Below are 24473 nucleotides of genomic sequence, written 5' to 3' on the forward strand. Positions count from 1 at the left end.
ACCATTTATTTGGGAATAAAATTATCGCGTTTTTTTTTAAATCAATCAATATCTGTCGAATTTTAAACGATTTGCGGAAAAATAGTATGTTTACCTCGTAGGAAAAGCCACATTCCTGGACTCTGTGTTGCTAAATCTCGGCTTGCGCCTCGACTTAGCAATCTTCACAGTCGTCCAGGAATGTTAAGCTTTTCCTACCCGGTAAACAATGTACTATTCCTTTATAAACAATACTTTTTCTCCTGTAAATAATCACATTTCAAAACATTTTTTATTAGTAATTTTATTTATCATGGAATCCAGTTATTCCATGATTCCAGTTATAAATCCCAATTGGCTTACTGAGAAGGAACTCCAAGTATTCACTGATGCCGAATAAGGTTTATAACAAACAACTAAGTGTATTTTTTCAAGAAAAATAAACAAATCCGCTGTTTTTAAGGGTATTTTCTTGTGGCGTATAAAGTACGCCACGCGTGTAGTTATGTTCTAATTTGATGCGCGGGTAGTTAAAGGTTAATGGAAGATGAGGCAAAATACATCCTTGTCTTTTTTGTATATATAAATTTGGGCAGATTTCTAATGTAATTAATAATGGTAATGGTAAGTAAAAAGAAAGAAACAGTCTATGTACATAATACATAAATTAAATTACATTCATAAATAAAGTAAGACTGTTCACAATTAACCTATATCTCGAATAGTTATTTATTGCGGATATAAATTAGCCTTATCACGAGTCAGTTTAAATGTAATGTGTGACTTTACAGATATTTATTTATCCGTTCAACCGGCAAAGCCTCGAAAAAAAAATGTCAACAAGCATTAATGCATCAATTACTTTCGTTCCTAATGCAGTGGTATAATTTGTTGCGTGTGTACTGATTATGCATCACGGCTGACATTGCAGTTGATTGTATGTTGTGGGAAAACTATTTATGCAGATACCTACTAGAAAAAAATTTATAAAAAAAATTATTTGAAGAAGATTTGTTTCTTGAATATTAATAAAAAATATTAGAAAATCAAAAACAGTTTATAGTTCAATTAATTTCAGGGGTAACCGTTGACCATCACCCACTTACATACGGTACGTTTCACCCTCTTAGGGCTCTTCAGATATAGGCTCTATGGTCTGCGCTGAACCGAATAGAAACCAAACTGCCTCCCTAAGCAAATTTAAACAAATAATTCGCTTTAATGCCATCGGTACATAATTCGCAAATATTTTACGGCTATATTTTACAACAAAAACTAATACTCAATCGAGAAAAGAGGAAAAGTGTTAAAGTTATTTTTTTATAATATATTGTTACTATGAAACGCTTACAATTTTGAACATCTTTAACAACAAAATACTTGGATCACAGAATATATCCTGGTCAATTCTCTGCTTGGATCGTCCATAAATAACAAATAATTAACTTTTTATTAAGTTCACGTCTTAAGAGTAAACAGTAGCGATCAACAGGTAGCAACAAAATATAACTTCGGGAGATAGTAGGTATCATAAACTTTGGCAACAGTGGTAATCTTTGACATTTTATCTAAGATTAATATTTTGACAATATCATAGTCGCGCTACATGGAAGTAATAGAAAACGATTTTATTATTAATAAATAGATATTTATAAAAATAAACCAAAATGGGTGAAAATGTTATGTTAAGATAGGTATTTAGAAAGGTATTTGCATGAAATATCTAATAATAAAACAATAATAAATAATCATTTTTTGTTGTGAAGCGAAACAAGTTTCGATTTTCGCATAATTTTGGCACGGTTTTTAATGGACTTTTTTTTTGGAAGGTTTAACTTTATTTTTCGTTTGATTTACTTTTTCCATTTTGTTAAACTATTGATAATATTTTCAGAAGAAAAAATCCTCCTGAAACTTTATATACTCGCATAAGAATTCGAAATATTTTTACGTAAAATATACTTACCTACCTACATATAACTAAAGCTCACAATTGACAACAATCTATTCTTTCAAAGAGGCCAACAACTTATACAACAACAACAAATATATAATAAATTAACTATCAATAAACACTACTTTCCTATGAAACAATAAAAACGAATTCTTAAATTAACACACTACTGCACTGAACAAATATCGATAAAGATGACAGAACAGATTAGAGAAAATCTGACGCAGGTTTGTCAAAATGACAGTGATAATTTCTCTATGTTACCTAGTTAATTATTTAGTTATAATATGTTCGATTTCTTGTTAGAAATAAAAAAATTTAGTAGTTCCAAGATTACACAAAATCTAGGTATGGGATACAAAGGTTTATTTGAAGAAAGTTTATTTTTTTCTTCTTAATGGTGGTACAGGCTCCTTTTTTCAATATGTTATTTAGTTATAGAGTAATTTCCACGTACTAACATATTTCTGAAATTGGGCTCTGTACCGCCATTCTTTATTATATTACGAATATGTGTGCCAAATATCTCGACTAAATATTCAAAATTAGAGCCGCAATCTTGGAACGCGTTTGTTGCTAACTGTTGATCGCTACTGTAGCCTCTTAAATCAATTATTTTGTCAAATACAGTGTCAATATTATTTAATCAACAACTCAAAATATTCCCGATGTCATGTCAAAATATGGAAAATATCACCACGGACATGGTGTATCTTTTTTTTTCAAATCCTGAAAAAACTAATAAATATTTTACAAAAATTTAAACGCAGAATGAAAGACTAAATTATTATCGAGGGCCCAAAGTCCTTTAGAATAAATAAAAAGTTTCCTTTGAACGAGATATTTGAAATTAAAAGTCACACTACATTTTCTCTTAGTTTTTTACCACTGTAATTTATTAAAATAAACATAAGGTATGGTTTGTTCAACAGTAAATGGTTGAGTTCAATTAGTGCGGTTGTAAAAATTATTAAATTTATCTGACCTGGCCCATTGTTAAGACCCACCCGGAGCGATAAGCCACCGAGGTAGACAGAGTTGGTCTTTTGCAATTAACACTGACTAGACGGTACTCCCATAATAAAGCCTGAAATAAATTTTACCTGAAACCGGGCCTTTGATACTATTATCGGTTAATCCAAGATGTTTTAGTATAAGAGCTGTGAGACATTTTTGAGTAGGTATTTTAGGCAACCTGAAAATTTTTCAGGTGACTTTTCTATGATAGCCTAATACAAAAATGCCGGTCTGGCTGGAGGGTAGCGGTTATTTTCCCCAAAAATCCCCCCCAAAGTTAAAAAAAGGGCAAAAATTGATATTACAAAAAATACCATTGACGTGACTTTAAAGTAAATTTAAATATTCAAATATAAAGAAAATAAACAGACCAGGCGATTTGAGGGCGATTTTAACTCTGCAAGATACTTGCATGGGCGTCCCAGGATTATTTTCAGGGGATGCATCTGAACTTCACAAGATTTCATCTGAATCTGTACATACTATTAACGAGTATAAAATATACAACTATACATGCATAGCTATGTACACTCCTTCCGGGCAGGGAGGTGCAATTGTTATTTTGACAGGGTATTTTTTAATATTAAAAATAAATATTCTAAAAAAGACAGGTTTTTTTTGGTGAAATTTTCCAACTGCCATGTGATCAAACAAATTACGGGTGCATATAAATGAAAAGCGCTATAGGTAAGCACCAGTGTGAGAAAGAGCGTATACCGATAGCTGTTTGCGTCCTCTGTTCTAACTGAGCGAGTCCGTTCGCTCGAGAAAAATCACGTGACCTAGCGATAACCATGTTGTTGTAACTTTTTCTTAATTAAAGGAAAATAATACGTACTATACAATACAGTGATGAGCAAGCTAATAACCGGCAAAATAGCTCAAAAGGTTGAAAACATAACACATTGCGAAACAAAAAGAGTTTCATCTCTTTTTGTTTCGAGATGTATTATGTTTTCCATCTTTTGAGCTGTTTTGCCGGTTATTAGCGCGCTCATCACTGTAGATTTTGCAAATATGATAGAAAAAAAAACAAATGTATTATTATAAATATATAGGTAGAAAAGTATTAAACTATAGACTAAATTAATTCTGTGTCTTGTACTTCTTCTTCAAACTCCTCATCTGAGCTTAAATATTCATTCTCTTTTTCTTTGTTAGACTCCCCTCAAGACTCAGATTCGTCTTCTACCTAATCTGTAAATAGTTATAATATGTATTTAGAGTTAATTAAAAAATTATTAGTGATTAATTAATTGAGTTGCTACGTATTCTTTCTTTTAAAACCAATACTTAATACTTTTCCTTATATAACCAATCACATCAGGTTTTTTATTTCTTAGTATATGACCAAAGTAGCTCATTTTTTTCCTTCATAGTGTTGAGTATTTCTTGTCTAATTTTCATCTTTCTTAATGTTTCCGCGTTTGTTACGTGTTGTGTACATTATTTTTTTACATTATTCGATAACACCACATCTCAACAATGGCAAGTCTTTCTTCAGATGCGCCCGTGGTTGTGCAGGCTTCGACTCCGTACAAAATGACAGAGAATACGTAGCAAATCAATTAATTAATCAGTAATTAATTTTTAATAAATTCTAAATGCATATTACAACTATCTACAGTTCATGTAGAAGAAGAATCTGAGTCTCGAGGGGAGTCTGACGAAGAAGAAAAGAATGAATATTTAAGCTCAGATGAGGAGTTTGAAGAAGAAGTACAAGATTCGGACACAGAATTTATTTAGTTTATAGTTTTATAATTTTCTACCTATATATTTATAATAATAAATTTGTCATTTCCTATCATATTTGCAAAATCTATTGTATAGTACGTATTATTTTCCTTTAATTAAGGAAAAGTTACTTAAAAAACTATAATATATAACAATTACTCTAACGTTTCGAGGCACAACAACATGGGTATCACCAGGTCACGTGATTTTTCTCGAGCGAACGGACTCACTTCGCTAGAACAGAGGACGCAAACAGCTATCGGTATACGCTCTTTCTCACACTGCTGCTTACCTATAGCGCTTTTCATTTATATGAACCCGTAATTTGTTTGATCACATGGCAGTTGGAAAATTTCACCAAAAAGCTGCCTTTTTTAGAATATTTATTTTTAATATTAAAAAATACCCTGTCAAAATAACAATTGTACCTCCCTGTCCAGAAGGAATATACATAGCTATGCATGTATAGTTGTATATTTTATACTTGTTAATAGTATGTACAGATTCAGATAAAATCTTCTGAAGTTAATATGCATCCCCTGAAAATAATCCTGGGACGCCCACGCAAGTATCTTGCAGAGCTAAAATCGCCCTCAAATCGCCTGGCTTGTTTATTTTCCTAATATTTGAATATTTAAATTTACTTTAAAGTCACGTCAATGATATTTTTTGTAATAACAATTTTTACCCTTTTTTTAACTTTGGGGGGGATTTTTGGGGAAAATAACCGCTACCCTCCAGCCAGACCGGCATTTTTGTATTAGGCTATTATGGAAGAGTCACCTGAAAAATTTTCAGCTTGCCTAAAATACCTACTCAAAAATGTCTCACAGCTCTTGGACCATTTATAATGGTAACTAATTGAACTCAACCATTTACTGTTAAACATACCATACATAAGTTTTCAGGGACTTTCGGCCCTCGGTAAGAACATAATCTTTCATTCTGCGTTTAAATTTTTCAAAAATACTTATTAGTTTTCTTAGGAAATGAAATATTATTTTATTTATTTTAAATTATTATTTAAATATTAAATATTTCTTATTTTTATTTACCACTAAATAGTTAATCATAAAAATGCCACAAGGAAATAGCTTCAGAACAACATTAGGAAATGAAATACTTATGACAGTTAATCACTTCGTCCCTTTACAACTTATGACGGAACTACCATCCCGTTTAAATGACCTAGCATCTATTAATTTTTAATCAAAATATGTATCCTTTAAAAACCAATGACAAGTGCCTCAATCTCAACGTTTTCGAAATAGATTTATTTTTCCATTAAAAATATTTCAACTAGACTGTTTTATTGACCTTAAAATAAAAGCAGGGCTTACAACACCGGGATTCCGGGATCCCGAGTACCGGAATCCGATTTTTGTCCGGTATTAAAAACCGGTATTTATCTAAAAGTACCGGTATTTTGGTATTTAAGCCGATGGAATTTTAGAAAAAATACAAATCCACTTTCCCTGAGCTTTATTATTTGGCTATAAAATATTATTTGTCAATACCTGCCACATCAGTACCTTCCGAAAGAGCATTTTCAAATTCTGGGCAGTTAACAAGCCCTAAGTATTTTTTAGAAATTAGACTAATTAGACATTAGAATACCGGTTTTAATACCGGTATCCCGATATTTCAAATTTTAAGTATCAAATACCGGTATTCAGATTTTAGTTGGGTATTTTAAGCCCTAAATAAGGGTCAATCCCTATTGACCTTAAATAGCGGTAATTACCCATTATTTTAATATGTACTAGAACTATTTTAATCATGTTACTACTTCCACGTGGGAACTCCTTTTCGGTTCACCAATTATTGTATATTGAAAATGGCTTCGAATAAAATAATACATTGGTGAATTCCCAAAATCAACAAAATCTACATCATCAACTTCACAGTGAAGACCCAACAAGAGAAGAAGTGTCAAATGCCATTCTAAAACTCAGAGACCATAAAGCCCCAGGAATCGACGAAATCTGTTCGGAAATATTTAAAAAAGGTGGTGATCAACTTTTGCAGCAATCCATAAACTGATAGTTCTTATATGGCGGAATTAATTGGTACCAGAAGAGTGGCTAAAGGGAGTAATATGTCCGTTGCATAAAAAAGGTGATCAACTGAATTGTAAGAACTATAGAGGCATTACTCTGTTAGTATCTGCATATAAAATCTTCGGCAATGTATTGTTTGAAAGACTTAAACATTTTACAAAGGATATTGTAGGTCAATACCAATGCGGATTTACTGCTGGAAAGTCAACTATACATCAAATTCAAGCACATAGGCAGATTCTAGAAAAGTCACAAGAATATAACATAGATACCCACCATCTCTTCGTCTACTTCAAAGCAGCCTATGACAGTGTTAAAAGAAGTGCATTATATAATGCAATGATAGACTTTGGGATTCCACCTAAGTTAGTTAAGTTGACCCAACTAACAATGCAAAACGTAAGCTCGTGCGTTAGAATTCAAGGAGAAAACTCTACGTTCTTTGTCGTTAATAATAGTCTAAGACAGGGAGACGCGCTGGCGTGTCTCCTCTTTAATATTGTCTTGGAAAAGGCAGTCAGACAATTAAATATTAGAATGAATGGAACTATTTTTAATAGATCGACGCAAATTCTCGCATTCGCTGACGATATAGTTATAATGGGCAGAAGTATGAGACACATGGTGCAGTGTTTTACAAGGCTTGCGGACGCGGCAAGTGAATTAGGACTTGTGGTAAACGAGGAAAAACCAAATATATGTTGGTTTCTAAAACCTCCCGAAATATTTAACAGAGAATTCAAATTATAAATCACATCTTTGAGCAAGTCAAGGAATTCACATATCTTGGATCGCTAGTAAACTCAATAAACACGACAAGCGATGAAATAAAAAGACGCATAGCAATAGCAAACAGAACTGTTCACGGTCTCCATGAACATTTAAAAAATAAAAATATAAAACTTGCAGTAAATCTCAATATATACAAGACCTTAATAAGACCGGTTTTGATATATGGAGCTGAAACGTGGACCCTCTCTCAAAGTGATGAAAGACTTCTTGGTATTTTTGAGAGAAAAATTCTTAGAAAGATTTTTGGGGCAGTAAATATGAAAATGGGCTATGGCGTCGAAGATACAACTTTGAACTGTATCAGTTATACACCGATCCAGATATTGTGAAATTCGTTAAAGTGCAGAGACTTAGATGGGCTGGACACATTGCTAGAATGTCAAATCACGAATATACTAAGAGATTAACATTTTCAAAACCAGAGGGCACAAGAAGTAGAGGACGACAACGAAGAAGATGGATTGGTGATGTGAAAGAAGACCTGAAGATTCTAGGGGTCAGAAGATAGAGGGAAGTTGCCAGGAATCGACAGGAGTGGCAACTTCTTTGTGAGCACGCCAAGATCCACAACGGATTGTCGAGCCACTTATGATGATGAATCCCCCAAAACTATCATAATATTACTTAACATTACTACTTTCTCAAATCATTGAACTATTGCTTATTTCATGTCATTACATTTAATTTCTCACGAATATTACCTATGTATATTCTATCTAATAAACCTAATAAAAAATATAATACCCTGTGTTGCTTTTCTTGTTAATTTAGTACGGGTCCTATTATGTTCATATATGAATAATTTAGTCCAATAAAAAACTAATCAAACACAAGATTTTATACCAATCACATTTTACGGTAACATAATCTCTACGGGAGCCAGTTTCTAATCTGAATATTAAAACAATTTTTTTAAAACCTATACCAGTTCATGAACACCGAATTTAATTGTGACAGTTCGAAAGTACATTTTAGGTAAGCTTTGGTTATGATTTGCCTTGATCGCAAATATTAAAACATATAGATACCAAGTGTACTCTTATTTCACTAGTCAACAAATAAACAAAAAGAATTTGTGACTGATGTTATGGAGTTCAAAGCGTCCTGAATGCGAATTCGAACAATAAAATTTTCCACCACGTATATATTTTGAGTTATAGAATGCACCAAATATTGCTGTTTGTTATAAAAATTCTTATATACTATATATTTATGTTCAAGTATATTCAAATGGGAAATAAGCCACAATTTTACCTAAAAATGATTTTATTAACGTTTCGACGCCCAAGTCGGGTGTCGTTGTCAAAATACAAAATAATACTAACTAAACAAAAATGTTGTTGCTTAGTAAAAAATTCTTCTAATTTATTTAATCTGACTCATTTATATCGGCAATTCAGACACGTATTCATTTTAAAGTAGACGACTTTAAAATGATATTGCCAATATTGATGAGTTGTGTTCCTGGGACGACTTTACTAAAAGATAGTTCATTCGATTACATGTAATCAATCCCAACTCAAGAATATCCGCCACAAAAAATCATAGCATGTGATCTGTCTTTAAAAAGACAACCAAATGCAACGGTGGCACTGAAATTCTCGCGTTAGAGATTCCATAGTAAATCACGAGGGAAAACCACGAAAAACCTCGTGATACTATCCCGACATCGTAAGTATTTGGGTTTACATTTAGTTTACTCTCAAAATATAAATAAGGAATTTATATCGTTTATAAATAAGGAATTGTCAAGATTGGATCGAATGGAACAGAACAACTTAGAACGGGATCCTACAACATTCACAAGAAATAATACGAGGAAAATATCAATACCACATGTAAAAGGACTATCCGAGAAACTTAAAACAATAGGAAATAAATTCAACATATCAACAACATTCAAAACAACAAACACATTGAGATCTATTCTATCTAAAACTAAACCTAACAGTGAACAAGAAAGAACAAAGAATTGTATCTATAAAATACCTTGTGAATGCGAACAATTTTATATAGGTGAAACGTCAAGACCATTAGACGTTAGAGTAAATGAACATCAGTCTTATATAAAAAATAGATAATTTGATGGATCTCAAATATGTCAACACGCATGGGATAATGAACATAGAGTTCAGTGGAGATATTCAAGTATAGTCCTAAAAGAAGCAGATAGTAAAAAGAGAAAAATCAAAGAAGCGGCTCTAATTATGCTAAATGAAACCAATTGTGTCGCAAATTCCTCGGTAGAATGCAGTAGGATGTGGTTACCCATATTAAAGGAGGAAGTCAATAGAAAGAAAATACCACAATTAGTAAATCGGTAACATATCGAGTTAGTACATATTTAGTATTTTAGTATTATTTAAAATTTAAAATATCAAGTCAGAATTTGGTATTAGTTATGAGAGTAAACTAAATGTAAACCCAAATACTTACGATGTCGGGATAGTATCACGAGGTTTTTCCTGGTTTTCCCTCGTGATTTACTATGGAATCTCTAACGCGAGAATTTCAGTGCCACCGTTGCATTTGGTTGTCTTTTTAAAGACAGATCACATGCTATGATTTTTTGTGGCGGATATTCTTGAGTTGGGATTGATTTCATGTAATCGAATGAACTATCTTTTAGTAAAGTCGTCCCAGGAACGCAACTCATCAATATTGGCAATATCATTTTAAAGTCGTCTACTTTAAAATGTATAATACGTGTCTGAATTGCCGATATAAATGAGTCAGATTAAATAAATTATTACAAGAATTTTTTACTAAGCAACAACATTTTGTTTATTTAGTATTATTTTGTATTTTGACAACGACACCCGACTTGGGCGTCGAAACGTTAATAAAATCATTTTTAGGTAAAATTGTGGCTTATTTCCCATTTGAATATACTTGATTATAAAAATGCCACAAGAAAATAGCTTCAGAACAACATATATTTATGTATACATAAGTTCAGAACTAGAAACAAAAACTATAGTAAGTCTTTTGTACACAAATTTTTTGCAAACGCTTATTTCCTTTTATACTCTGTATCACTTTCTCTCATGAGGAACCAACAGTGATCTTCCATCATTGTTGCATATCCCAATTTTCCCATAACACTATTTGGATTAACACAAACACACATTTTATCCTGCATAGTAAAAAACGACGATACCTCCTGGTTACGGTTCCTAAATATTATAAGTTGTACTGGCTAGTAAATTCCATTATTGTAATCTAGAGTTAAGCATGTCCTTTGGACAAGTACAGGTCTCAAATTAAATCATGTAATTCGGCTTGTTGGATGAAATGAGGTGGTTTTTCGTCGCATGCGGGAAAATAAAAGAATCATTCCTTTCTGATACATCATCGGGTTCACTTTTATCATCATACATATCCAAATCTTCCTTCCAATTTGGCGGGGATCCTGGAACTGGTAAATCTTCTCCAAGTTTTAGATATAAAAATTGGTACATTTATTAGAAGGAAAAATCAATCACCTTTAAAATGTTCTATTACACAAGATTCTATGACTAATTTTTAGCAAGATATGGCTCTCCATAGTTTTCTAACTGCCAACGACTTTTGCTAACTTTTAAGGCTATTTCTTAAATTTATGGTTTTAACTTAGTTCCTTGTACATTTAGGTATATACATTCGATTTAGATATGTTGTACATATATATAAAGAGGGATTGTGAATGCGTTACCTACCCTAATAGACGGAGAGGCAGCGCTGAAAAATCTCTTTGAATTTACTAAAGCTAGATTTTTCACAGTTGATTACTGTGAGTGTGTAGAGAAACATACTGCGGTCGGTCAAGCGAAACGTAGAACAGGGGTTACTGAGAGGGTATCAAAGTTGCTTTCCTACGAAGGTAATTATTTCCATTTACTAAGGCTGAAAATCAGTACACACATTCTAAATTAAATATAAATAAAAGTTATTATAGTCGGTCAGCTGTATGACGGGACAGAGCCGGTCGGTCGGCCCCAATAGTCGATTAAGGAAATGAAGCATTTCGGCTCGCAATTTTTTCGTCCAGCATGGATTTACTTGAAATTTTCACAGAACGTAGGGAATAGTCCAAGGATCATTTTCTTTATCATGCCGCTATCGTACGCTAAAACCTTGGGGTGGTTGCCACCCCATCTCGGGGGTGGGAATTTTTTATTACATTTTAACTATGCCATTCGATGGAAAAGATAATTCTTAGAATGCCACCCCATCTCGGGGGTGGGAATTTTTGATTACATTTTAACTATGCAATTCGATAGAAAAGATAATTCTTAGAAAAAAATATTCCTTACATTTTCTTCGTAAAACTAATATTTTTCGAGTTATTCGCGCTTGAAAATAACAGTTTTTCGACGAAAAAATCGACTTTTTTATAAGGTTTTTTGAGAATACCTCGAAAAATATGCATTTAATCAAAAAAACCGTAGAAATCAAAATTGTATCTTTTAGTAACAGAAATCAAATTATTTTCCAATAATATCTTTAAGACCAATACAAACCGAGATACGGCATGTTAAAAGTTAGCTTTTTTCGTCAAATGCATAATTTGAAATATTCAAAGCCCAATAATGGTAGAAAATTTGCATTTTTCGAGGAAAACTTATATAACCTTTTTTCAACTACACAATTAGACCTTTCAAAAAAAATAATAAAAAGTATCTAGCATAAAAATTAAGCGACTTGTAGCTCTTTTTGTAGCGACTCTACAAAAAATCACTGAAAACAACCCCCTAACTACCTTCCTAATTCAAAATTAATATTCACCTTTCTGTAGTTTCTTTTATATTTATATTATCAATACAATTAAGGAGTTTGACCTATTTAAAATGCCTAATTATGGGAAAATTGGAGTTTAAAGAAAAATTGATTTTTTGCAATTTGGTATTTTTCACCTTTTACTTCAAAATATCTACTGAAGATACGAAAAAAATTATAAACTACTAAATTGTAGATTTTTTAATGACTAAAATTACTCTGTGCATTGATCTTCATTACGGTGAACAGTTAGCCAGATACAGCTGTTTAAAACCTCTATTTACCAGCAAACACCCCCTTATTCGAGCCCTTTAAACCCGCCCCAATTAAAAACTAAGACATCTTACAGAATTTAATTTACACAGTCTTGTAGCTCTTTAAAAATCCTACAAATTCATTTTTGAAGAAACTTTTTATCGCCAAAAATATATAGAATATTTTTCGAGGTATTCTCAAAAAAACCTCTAAAAAAGTCGATTTTTTCGTCGAAAAACTGTTATTTTCAAGCGCGAATAACTCGAAAAATATAAGTTTTACGAAGAAAATGTAAAAAACATTTTTTTCTTAGAATGACTTTTTCCATCGAATTACATGGTTAAAATGTAATAGAAAATGCCCATCCCCGAGATGGGGTGGCAACCATCTCCAAGGTTTTAGCGTATGATAGTGGCATGATATAAAAAATGATCCTTGGACTATTCCCTACCTTCTGAAAAAGTTTCAAGTAAATCCTTGCTGGACGAAAAAATTGCGAGCCAAAATGCTTCATTTCCTCAATCGACTATTGGGGCCGACCGACCGGCTCTGTCCCGTCATACAGCTGACCGACTATAATAACTTTTATTTATATTTAATTTAGAATGTGTGTACTGATTTTCAGCCTTAGTAAATGGAAATACTTACCTTCGTAGGAAAGCAACTTTGATACTCTCTCAGTAACCCCTGTTCTACGTTTCGCTTAACCGACCGCAGTATGTTTCTCTACACACTCACAGTAATCAACTGTGAAAAATCTAGCTTTAGTAAATTCAAAGAGATTTTTCAGCGCTGCCTCTTGGTCTATAATCAGGATTTGTCGATTTGTCGACGATTACGCAGTATTCATGTATGTACTGCCAGTCAATTTTAATTGAAAACATAAATAAACATCGTAAAAACATTTTAGTTTGTAAATGTTCATAGACCGACCTATTATACTTAGTTGGCTCAACATCTATTTTCGAGCTCATTGTTATCCTAAGCTCCTTTAACAATGCCAGACCGTAAATGGCACTTATAACTGGTAAACCATTAATCTTAACCTATGCTGCCTGTTACTGTGTATCGACTTGCTGACTTGCTTCCTTGTGTCTAGAATAATAGGTATAATAACATTGAAAGTATAATGGCAAAAAGTAATAAAAAAACTTGGGACCGAATCAGACTAGAAAAACAATCTCAATAATTTTTTTTATTCTATGGTGAATAGTGTATACGTGATCAGTTACGTTAAGCTTAACGGTAAGAAAATATAACGTATACGCAGAAACAGCTATTTGAACAAATAGCTAAATCTCTAATTATTATTTACTATCTTTAATGAGAACTAACTACAACTTTAGTTGAGAATTCCGTCGACTAATACTAGGCTGGTCCATTGGACCCGGCAGCAATATTCGATGGAATACTTTGGATATAAATAATAATAAGCTAGTTTGACTTAGGCCAAACTAGTTTATGCTAAAATCGGGTTTGGCCGGTAACATATATAAATTCACGGTAAATGTATTCAGCATCTTCTTTTCTTCTTCTTCTTTTATATAGGCAGTACCGCCTGTTTTTCTTCAACGGTACCTTTCATTCTGCCCCTATAAGTTGTCATTCCATCTTTTCCTTGGGCGTCCTATAGTTCTCCTGTCTAACGGTGACTTGTCCCTGGCTATTCTTACTATCCTTGATTCAGACATCCTGCTTATGTGCTCATTCCACTCTTCTTTTCTGTTCTTTACCCAGGTATTTATATTGTCTACCCCACATATGCGTCTGATTTCCTCAGTTCTTAGCCTATCCTGTAGTCCTTTTCCAGCAATCCTTCTTAAGATCTTCATTTCGTTGGTTTTCAGATGTCTTCGTGTTTTGCTTGTATCTGGTCTTGTTTCGGCCGTGTAAGTCATAACTGGCCTAATAACTGACTTATATATTCGGACCTTTGTTTCCAATCTTAGGTGTTTGTTTTTCCAAATTGTGTCGTTTAGGCATCCGGTCGTTCTATTGGCTTTAATTATTTGGTCTTTTACCTCTTCTTCGATATTATTGTCGGATGATTAATTCCCAGATATTTGAAAGTCATTACTTGTTGTATAATTTTATTGTCTCTTTAACTTAAATTTTGATTGTATTCAAGATGTTGAGGGTAATGATGTTGATTACAGTTACTTTCAAGTATTCGTTACAAATCGTTACTTTTGTATAAAGTAATCATGTACAGTATTCGTTAGTTTGATTACTTTTGTATTTGAGTACCGGTAATCATATCGAGAATCTTATTTCTCAGTAGGTAGGTATTTTGTATTTTGTATAGGTATATATTGTTATGATCTGCTTCTTATTAATTTTATATTAATTATTATTTATTTGATTAATTATTTAATTGTCGCAAATCATACATAAAAATTGAATAAAAAATCTCAGGGTGCCTTTTTAAATTATTAAAAAAAAATCCAAATTATCTCACGTTATATTTATCTTCTCTCGTGGGTTCAGTATCTCTTAGTTCATCCTAATCGGGATAAAATAGGGAAAAGAAATAAAGCAAAATATTAAAATAAAAATACAGAATTGTCTTTTATTTATCAAAATCAATACTCTAAAATCTATCGAATCTAAAAACCTGTGGACACAGATGTCCGAATGAAATTTTTACCACTTAAATTTATTATAGTTAAAAAAAAACAATTTATCGGTTTGTTCCCGATGACTTTGGTAAAACAAACTAAACAAAACAAATTTATGTATTCGCAAGATTAGCTATACTTCCTATTTACTTTTAGGAATATTGGAATTTTAATTCATATGCTTTTTACTCAAAAATTTAGTTTCCGAACATAAAAATCTCTTTTACATAAATTGACTGACCTTTTGCTTCACTCACTCTGATGTCTTCTCGTGACCCAAAACAGCTCTTCCTCGTTGACTATGTTAAAGGCTACTCATCAAAGCCCTCTCCGTTCTCCAGCTTCAAAACTATCAGCATACCAGCACCAATTCTCCAACAAGCCGGGCCTCTTTTGACACGTACTCGATTCAAACAAAACTCCAAAAATTCTCTGCTCTCCTTCTCACAATAATACAGAATCAAAGAGGTATTTCGTCTCAATTTGATCTGTCTCTCGTTCCACTTTTCAACACTATTCTCCACTATCAAACAGCCACTGGTCTTGCTAACTATCTATCTACGAAAACGTCGAACTGCTCTTCAGCGATGCCAAAAACATAATAATTTCTTTTTCAAACTCTCTCAATCATTCAAACCACTTTTCCCCTTCCAACTTGCCAAGAATCAGAAACAATCTTTTCCATTCGACAAACAACATTCATTTTCAAAATTATTCCGACCATCCTAATTACTTTCGGGGAAACTCTACAACGTTTACTCTTGCTGAACAAAGATATCAAAATTCCAAACTTTCTTTTTAAACCACTTTCCCAGAAAGTGATAATTACATCTACCTGTGGATTCTATAGTTCTCGTAATAAACAATCTATTTTCATTTTAAATCTAAATACATCGTCCTTTTCACTTTAATTATTCACAAAAGTCTTTAATGGTTCATCGGAAAGCTCATTAAAAAGAGAAATCCACTTATATCCAAACTAAATTCTAATAAATATTTACAGCTCAATATACAGGGTGTATCAAATTTATGTGCCCGCATTATTTAAAAAAAAATTTAATTTAATTTTTATTTTGCCTTTGATTGATAAAATTGAAAACACAATAATATATATAGATCTAGATAAAAAATATAGGGTTCTCACATTCGATCTTTGTTAATGACATACATTACATATTTTACCTCCATTATACCTCCCTCTGTTTCATCTTCTATCTTCTCCTCACTTCTCCTCCTTCATACAGGTAACAATAATCGATAATACTCGTAAAATACCGGTCCCGTCCGTTACTCGCTGGGATACGGTTGGTAGAAAGTAATTAAGTGTACTGGTTGTAGACACAATAGTCGTTACTCGCTCTGATATGATTGGTACGAAGTAACGAAGTAATCAGAGTAATCAAAGTAACGATTTTCCTCTCTGTATAGTAATCGTTACTTTCTGTATTCGTAAGTAACGAGTACTTTGTAACGAATAGACACTTTTTCAACATCTCTAGTTGAGGGTAATGAGAGAATTATAAATGGCATGGGGAGAGGACTGGCTGATAAAATATAAACAGTATCTAATGTTTTTGGCTTAAACTTGCGCTCACTTGCTGATCGGACAATTTTATGAGTTCGGGCAAAAATATTAAGGAGGAACATTCATCTTCTCGTGTCTTGGATCGTGTGACCTTGTCGTCGTAAAGAGAGGATTTAAAGCGAAAATATTTCTAGAAAAATTCATTGAAAAACTATTTTTTATGAAATTTGACTATCAGGACCTTTGGATCCACTTTGCCTAGATAATTTTTATAATATAAGAAGAACAAGAAGAAGAAGAATGCGAAGTGAGTGGGCCAAATAAAAGTGTCCACCTCGATATTTGGCAGTATTTATTAGATTTTAAGAAAATGACGAAAGAGGTCGATTTTTGATTAAAGGGGGACACATTTTTACGGTACATACATCTGTCATTTTTCAACCCCCTTTCTTTCACATCCCCCACCCCTTATTTTTAAATAGGGAATAGGGGTCGTGTGATAGTTTATTTGAAAGGTTATTCAATTCTATATTCAGTAGTATTAACATTGGCATAATTATTTGTACAGGGTGTCCAAGAAAAATGATATTAAATTAAATTAATTGACACAAAAATGTATGTAATTTATTTAACTCGAAATACATTCTACTGAAAATCTACAGAATTAAATCTTCTTAGTCAGGTGGACTTCTTGGTGGACACCTTGGAGAAGCGGTATCAAGTGGATACGATATACACTGACTTCTCCAAGGCATTCGACAGGGTGCCACACAATATTTTGTTGCATAAGTTAAAACTGATTGGGATTGATGAGCCTTTATTGTCATGGTTCCAAAGCTACTTATCTGATCGTAGATTTATTGTTAAAATTGGCACTTTTCTTTCTAAAATTATCCAAGTCCCATCAGGAGTGCCTCAAGGCTCTCACCTTGGGCCACTCTTGTTTAATATTTTCATAAACGACATAAATGAATGCTTCGCAATCAGTTTAGTTTTGCTCTTTGCTGATGATCTAAAATTAAGCTGTGTGATTAAATCTCTAGAGCCAGAGGATTGTGAAAAACTACAGTACGATTTAAATAACTTGCTAGAGTGGTGTAAAAGAAATGGCATGGAACTTAATCCAACTAAATGTAAAACTATGACTTTTTCCCGTTCCAAAAATGCTATTGTTTTTGACTACAATATTGGTCACTATACTCTCGAAAGAACTTCCCTTTTTAAAGACTTGGGGTCATCCTTCATACAAACTTACAGCTTTCTCATAATCCGGAGAATGTTGTCAATAAGGCTTTCCAAATGGTTGATTTTATTAGAAGATGCACCCAGGACTTCACAAATATTACAGCTTTAAAAACCCTCTACTGTGCCTTGGTTCGTCACCATCTTGAGTATGCCTCCTGTGTATGGTCTCCTTTTTATGGAGTGCATACTAATGCTCTTCAGTTAGTTGAACATAAATTTTTAAAGCAAATTGCCTATAGACTCAATATCTTGGACAACTACAATGATGCAGATATTCTTAATATCCTGGATATGGCCCCGGTCACTGCTCGTCATAAGAGAAGGGATCTCATCACTTTCCACAACATCCCACATGGAAAAACTGGAACTCCAGAGCTTCTTCAAAAAATTAATATTCATGTCCCACTAAGAACAACCAGGGCTACAGTTAGTTTCCATTACCCAATCCACCGTACTAACTATGGTCTTAACAACTTCCTCACTAGAACTGCCAGACTAGCAAACCAGCACCTTAACATTGACCTTTTTCAAACTTATAGCAAGTTCCTGAGTCAGGTTTTAGTACACATTAACTAAGACTTATTGTGCTGTAAAAATAATAATAATAATAATAATAATAATAAACTCAAGCTTAATCTGAAGCTTAATCATTTATTGTATATGGATGATTTGAAATTAATGGCTTCCACTCGAAACCAACTCGATGAGATGCTAAAAACTGTAGAAACTTTTTCTAATGATATTAGCATGCACTTTGGACTAGACCGTATTTTAGTGCCGTATTTTAAATATAGTCAAAGGAAAAGTACAGCCCGGAGGATTCGATATGCAAAATGGCCAGAACATCGAGGCCATGGGTGAAGACGATATGTATAAATATCTTGGAGTAAAGCAAGCGCGGAGAATTGACCATAAACAAATGAAAACAGAGATAACTACTGAGTTTATACGAAGGGTAAAACAGCTGCTTCGCTCACACCTTACTAGTAGAAATTTGTTTAAGGCACTAAACACCTACGCATGTTCCGCGCTTAGCTATTCATTTGGCATTGTTAAGTGGACAAAAACGGACACAGAAAATCTTCAGCGAAAAGTAAGAACGCACCTCACAAAGGCACAAAAACACCATCCAAAAAGTGCAGTAGAAAGAACGACATTACCATGGAATTTAGGAGGAAGAGGACTTATGGATATAGGTGAGCAATTAGACAAACAAATTGCTAATTTAAGATCTTATTTTCAGATGCAGGCTGAAACATCTACTCTACATCGCGCTATCTGCGCAGTAGATGACACAACACCGATAAAACTGAGGGAAGCAGAACTGCGCATAAACCACCTTACTAAGGACGAAAAAGTGCGCGCCTGGATGGGTAAACCTCTGCACGGGCGACATCCCAATGAGGTCAGCCAAGATTATGTCGACAATATAGCGTCGAACTACTGGTTGACATCAGGAAAGATGTTCCCTGAAACGGAGGGGTCATTACTGGCCATTCAGGATCAGGTTATACCAACCAGAAATTACCTGAAATATATCATCAAAGACCCTCATGTTCAAAACGACAGATGCCGATATGGATGTCAAGCCCAAGAAACCATCCAACATCTTACAAGGGGCTGCCAGGCATTTGCTGCAACTGAGTACAAGGAACGGCATGACGCAGTGGGAAAAATCCTTCATCAGAAAATAGCTATCAAGGTGGGACTTCTTCAAACCGACCATCTCCCATATTATCAATACGTCCCTGAGAGTATGCTTGAGGATGGCAACTACAAGCTATACTGGGACCGCACTGTTCTCACAGACCAAAGAGTGGCGCATAATAGACCAGATCTCGTATTAGTCAATAAATTAACGAGACAAACAACCCTCATTGATGTGGCGATTCCTAACAACAATAATCTACGTACTAAATTTACTGAAAAGATCGCCAAGTACAGAGATCTGGAAATTCAAATACGGAGACAATGGAGAATGCAAAGTACCCAGACGATACCGATTATTATGTCTACTACTGGAGTCATTCCGAAGACCCTCCTCGAAAGCATAAAAAAGCTGGGTCTTAATGAAGATCTTTATAAAACCATGCAGAAAGCAGTACTACTCGCAACGGCCAGATGTGTACGAAAATTTTTGGGAGATACACCTGCATACCAAGTCACCTAGGGCTCGGTAACACGGAAAGAGTCCCACCAGAGCTCAATCCTTTTGATACCGTAGGTATCTGGGATGAGTCAATTTTCCCCTTAGAGGGAGTGTGAGCCGTATGGCTAAATCTGGATAAACTCAAAAGTGACTTGTCTGCTTATGTCCGCCGACCACACTAATTAATGTCCTTAAGTATGATTATTTGTGTAATTTGTATTGGTAACATATTTTATTTATATTTACAATATGTATTTTTTGTTCTCTATATTATATGTAATTTATATTTTAATCTATTGTTTTTTTTTTCTGTAAATGGTTGTAACCGTATATAAATAAAATAAAATCGACCTGTTTCGCCATTTTCTTAAAATCTAGTAAATACTGCCAAATATCGAGGTTGACACTTTTATTTGGCCCACACTGTATATTCTAAACACCTATTGTTGCATAACTTTAATACAAAAACTAAGATTTTATTCGTCTATCGTATCGTCTATCTAATATAGCGCTATGCGAAAGAAGGCGCTTGTTTTTATTATAGATCGTCTTTTCTAAAAACTGTCTTACAAAACCTAACCCATATTTCCTGATTTAAATTCAGCGTGTTTCAATAACGTCCGAATACATTTTTATTGGCAAAAAAGGCGTCTGCTCGTGATCATGATAAAACGGCTGCATTCTATTAAGTTATGTTTGGTTTGGATCTGTCCCGAAATTGTCGCTGAAATTTGTGCATTGTTCGATAATTTAGTGAAAATACACAATGAGAGTGTCACTCGCAGACTTTTAATCCGTCGTTCGATATCTACCAAGCTGCTGAGTTTAATTCCTAGACCAGTATTTTAAAAATAATAGACACTGTTAAAATATGGTACATCATGCAAGTTGTCTATTAGGGTGGGGCGAAAAACAAGAAAAATTTTTTTTTACAAATTGATATGTCCTCTATGCGGAAAAGTGGTTAGAAATTATTGCAAAACGTTATCCAAAATTTAGGATTTATAGAACAATATCTTCAGGTGCCCCCAGAACTTTAAAAATTTTAAAAATTAAATTAAAAAAAATATTGAAAAATAAACATAACTTTTTTTTATATTAATGTTATTTTTGCTTGTTTACAACTCAGAACTTACTACAACATAGTTTATTTAATTATTTACTGTAAAGTTTAAAAAAAATCGGATTTTGTTTAAAAATTAGGTAACACTTTTCTTGCTTCAGCTCCACAAACCAATAATGATGCTTCTGTCATTAGTTTGACACATCTTTCCACTGCTTGCGAATGACAAGGAAATTTAAGAATTTCAAATTTATTTGAACTAGAGTCATTTTTCTTAGTTCATCTGTTGACAATTGTTTTGTTATTGGTGATTCTGATATTACGGTAGTTTGCCAATTAATTAAGTCAAAATACTCTTTAGCACCAAAATTTATAGTTGGAATTTTAAACTGGCGAATTTCTTTGGTTTCTTGGCGGTCCTAGACTTTAATATGCGCCTCAAACCTAGCTCTCGGATGTGGGGTCGTTTATCACCCAACATGGCCACGAGAATATTCTCTGGATGTGCAAAATATCCATTACCTTGAATGACTTTGTTCACTATTTTCTTTAGTCTTAGTGGTAAATATTGCGAGGATTGAATCATATTAAATAAATGAATTTACCCATATTTAACTTCTGGCTTTACTTTGATTGAAAACCAAGTGGGAACATACACCTTTTGCAGATAAGTTTGCAAAATATTTAAATTGGTACTTGGATTTAAAGTTCCTACATAAAGTCGTAGTATTCTGTTTGCTGTTGTAATCCACCTCGAATGTGCCATCTTTCCCGGTTGTCGATATATTAAGCTCTCTGATACGGTACCATTACTTACAGCTTTGCTTATTTCGTATAAATGTTTTTGGTCTGTACTTAATGTATTAATATCTAATTCAGGAAGTTCACTTTGAATTTTTCGAAATTCACAAACAGGTAGGGTTTCACAAGTTTTCAAAAGCTTTCCTATTTCACCCGAAAATCCGGTAGGTCCTGCGGTTTCTCCATCTAAATACTTCATCTCAAATGTCGTACTGGCAGCTCGTTTCCATGTAAAAGACAAATGGACCACTGAAATGGTTTCTTAATTTGAAGTTCTAATTTGCGAATTGCACCATTGTGAACGTCAGTATTTACCGCTGTTCCGTCGCATCCAATTGCAACCGAAGTCGAAAAGTCACATTTCGATTTTAAGAAATTGAATAAATTGTCTGCAATACTTTTTGCTGAACCAGATTGTAAAGTAAGATGTCCAAAATACTTAGAGTTTGGTTCTGAAACTAACACAATGACACAATATGCTCTTCGGTTATGGTTCTCTTTTGTGCTCGATTCTCAACTTGGATTTGAACTAATGACTAATGTTTTATGCTTACGACCATCAAAATAGATACCGTGCAAAATATTCTGGTCTTCTTTATAAATTAAAGATTTTCTAGTTCTTTTTCGTTCTCTTCTGATTTTACTTCTGTTGACAATGTTTTGACTTTCAACATTTGTTACCATTCCCATATCTTTAAGAACCGAACTTACTATAGTAGCAGCCGATCTGTCAGAAACGCCAGTTCTATCACATGCTTGTGCTAAGCTTGGTAACCGAATTCTCATTTGCTTTGTAGAGTGCAAAGTTTTGTATCCAAAGTTACACAATCATGTGGTTTTATATTTTCTCTTTTTGATAATTTCAAATATCCACTTGTTAAACTGATTTTTGGCGATGTACTCGTAGAAGTTGCAGAACTTTCTATTTGTCTTCTATACAATGATCGTTCACTTTTTTTAGTCGACAAAAGGTCAATTGAACCAATAGCCATTTTTCTTTCAGATCTTTGATCTTCTGAAAACTTTTGTTTTATTTTTGGTACTTTTTGTTTGCAACTAGGTACACGATGAAAAATTAACACATTTACAAGCGCAAATGTCAAATAACATATTTTCTGCATTTTGTTTAAAATCGGCTATTTTCTTTTTAAGTGCATCTGTTATTCTTGATTTAATAGGTTTTTTGATGTTTCGTACTTTTTCGTAATATTTCTTAATTAAATGCAGTATTTGTTGATCGGACACCATTGGTAATGATGCTTTTGTCCATAATGATTTGGCTGATATTACCTAACAAACAATAGTTCAAATTTAGTAAGTACGTTATTAAAGTTAAAAAAAATATTACCTAATGAAGTTTTTAGAACTTCTAAAAATCTTATAAGTTTTAAAAGTATTTAAAACATTGTTTATTTTAAATCATTGTTCATTATCACCTAATACATATATTATTCTGAAGCTATATGTTCGTGTCATTTATGTAATTTATTATTCTAAATGGGAAATAAGCCACAATTTTAAATTGTATCTTTCAATGTATACGCGGTATGAATAGTACGAATGGATTATTATAAGTATTTTAGAAGTTTAAAACTTCTAAAAATCTTATGTTTTCTGAAAAAACAGTTATTAAAAACTACTTTTATATGTAAACATCCGAAGTGGAAGTGGAAACGTTAATACAATCATCAGTTTTAACTTAAACAATGATTGTATTAACGTTTCCACTTCCACTTCGGACGTTTACATATAAAAGTAGTTTTTAATAACTGTTTTCAGAAAACTTATAAGATTTTTAGAAGTTTTAAACTTCTAAAATACTTATAATAATCCATTCGTACTATTCATACCGCGTACACATCGAAAGCTCGACAATCTGTACGCATCGAAAGCGTCTATTCACAAATGTGGGTGGGGGCACCACTAAATATCATCCGATTGAGCAAAAATTTTAACACACGTTAAGATTCAATACTATACAGGGTGTTTCATTAATAATTGTCCATATAGTAACTGGAGAAACCTTAGCACAAAATACGAAGATTTAACCTAAAACACTTAAATAAAATGTGGTTCCTTACTGAGTTACAGGGTGTTTTATCTAAAAATTTAAAAATTATTTTTGCTCAGCATTTTAAAACTATTCGACTTATCCTTTTACTTGGGAGAAAGTGCGACTACTAGACACACTACTAAATTAAGATAGACAAACGTTTCTACCTACTACCAGAGGCGTTCGACAGGGGATGGTGAATGGTTGACCCTTCTCAAATTCTACGCCACTGGAGGAATTACTATTTTAGTGCCATTTTTAGATTCTCCAATACTTTCTACTAAATAATTTACTCTTGATTGGTAAAGATAAAGTCATTAGTTTTCGAGATATTTGAAGTTAAATATGAAACGGCACAGTTATTTTGATTAATTTATGATATTCTTCATATAATGATTAAAATTTAAAAATTATTTATACCCAGTACTTTAAAACTATTTGGCGTATCCTTATCATACTTGGTAGAA

At 33.1% G+C, this 24473-nt stretch overlaps 1 protein-coding gene across 1 annotated transcript in view; it reads left to right on the forward strand.

Annotated features, from left to right (window-relative positions):
- LOC126884733 (monocarboxylate transporter 12-like) overlaps positions 1-24473 on the forward strand; it is a 645529-nt gene that overhangs the window by 179162 nt on the left and 441894 nt on the right. The gene's annotated exons all lie outside the window — the stretch shown is intronic.

This window comes from Diabrotica virgifera, chromosome 5, assembly GCF_917563875.1.
Source record: "Diabrotica virgifera virgifera chromosome 5, PGI_DIABVI_V3a".
Taxonomy (NCBI): domain Eukaryota; kingdom Metazoa; phylum Arthropoda; class Insecta; order Coleoptera; family Chrysomelidae; genus Diabrotica; species Diabrotica virgifera.